Here is a 1,641-nt window from a genome sequence, read left to right as displayed (position 1 = left end):
AATGCCATTCTAAATACTTTAATGTTAGAGAATACTTTGCGAAGCCATATTCCTTCTATATGACCGTTGTATTTTGGAATGTTAATAGCATTGCAGAAGTGCTCTGTTTTACTGCATTGTGAAAATTGCTTTGATCTTTTAGGCCCCATCTGTACAAATATATTCACAATGACAATTGGCATTATTTGTCAAGAAAAATAGCTGCTGTTGATGACCGTGCACTTAATCCAGCTGATTCCAGGGAGACAGACAAGTTATTACAGCCCCCAAATCATAAACTGATCATAAAATAGTTTATCGAGTGGCTATGTGCGCATACATGCTCAGGTTTTCATGATGGTGGTTGTAGCATAGAATTGCAAGTGCTTCATAAAATTTAGGTACTTGCTTTTTTTTTTTTTTTTTTTTGGAAAGAAAATCACTTTAGTCTAATTAATTCACAAACAAAAGCATGTTTAAGTGGCCACACAAACACGCACCCAGCCCCAAACTCAACACCATCGCCGTGAGCTTCTATATGGTGAGAATACCCTCTTCCACTGCAGTCCTGAAGCACAAAAGCTATTAATGATCGAGGAGAGGTTTAACTGGTGGCTTCACACTTTATATCTTCACTATCAATTATATTTTTAATGCTAAACCAACGTGGTCATGAGAGATGATTTTTCATGCCTCCAACTGGAACTTCTTGATGAAGCTAACCCGTTCGCCAATCTGCACTGTTTTCAGCACCTCGCTGAAACCTGCACACAGCTTAAGTTCACCCTGGTTCTGGGCACACTCCAAAAACTGTTTCACCTCAAAAAAGCATGGGACACTCTGCTGCTGCTGTGCAGGCTGGGTTCCTCGAGGCTCCTGGTGAGTGATGTCAAGCCTTGAGGGCTCAGCATTACTTCCTCCACTGAAGCCACCAGGGAGGGCATGACCCAGAGTGTGGCCGATGGCAGAACCCACAGCCACGCCGGCTGCAGTGGCTGCCATCTGGGCCATCAGACCTGGCTGCCGGGAAGCAGCAGCAGGGGAGCCAACAGCAGATGGTGAAGCCGCTGTGGGTGGCTGAGCGGCGGGCGCTGGCCTGGGTGCAGTTCTCATCTGAGGTGCCCGGCTGGCCGGAGGGGCCACGCTGGAAGTGCGGCTTCGGCTTCCACGAGGCATCTTAAATGCGTGGCGAAGTGGGATCTAGAAGAGCGAGACTCGGAGGAGACCCGGGCTGCTTCTTAGTACTCGCTTTTTTGATATAAAAGATCTTAGACCTAAACATTGAGAAGAAAATTGGGGAATCAAGTAAATAAGAGTATAGCTCCTTCCCTGATTTATAAAATTTTATTCCCTATTAATGTTGCTAAATCACAGTTTGCTGTCCGAATGTTGGGTGGACCTCGTTGCAATTACTGAGTTTTTTCTAAAGTTAATCCTGGAAAAATAATTAATTGCCACAGTCAGTAATAAAATAATCATAAAAATAAACTTTTAAATTTTATTTAAAATGTATAGATATTTCTGACAGGAATGTATAATTAATTTCGTAAATGAGAATGGGGGAAATTTTTTTTTTTTATAACTGAGATGTCACCGAACACTAAGACTTTGAAGCAGACTTCTAACAAAAGCTTCTGTGTTCTGACTCCTCCTCCGAAGAAA

General features: G+C 42.8%; 1 pseudogene across 1 annotated transcript; it reads right to left on the bottom strand.

The window, feature by feature from the left end:
• Window positions 1–666: 666 nt before the first annotated feature.
• On the bottom strand, window positions 667–1,155 carry LOC114903225 (annotated as a pseudogene). Its single transcript, XR_003795661.1, has one exon. The product of XR_003795661.1 is annotated as a coiled-coil-helix-coiled-coil-helix domain-containing protein 2 pseudogene (transcript).
• Window positions 1,156–1,641: the final 486 nt, after the last annotated feature.

The sequence above is a fragment of the Monodon monoceros genome, unplaced genomic scaffold (assembly GCF_005190385.1).
Source record: "Monodon monoceros isolate NGI ecotype Baffin Bay Population unplaced genomic scaffold, NGI_Narwhal_1 Super_Scaffold_20, whole genome shotgun sequence".
NCBI lineage: Eukaryota > Metazoa > Chordata > Mammalia > Artiodactyla > Monodontidae > Monodon > Monodon monoceros.
This window is presented reverse-complemented; position numbering and strand designations above follow the sequence as displayed.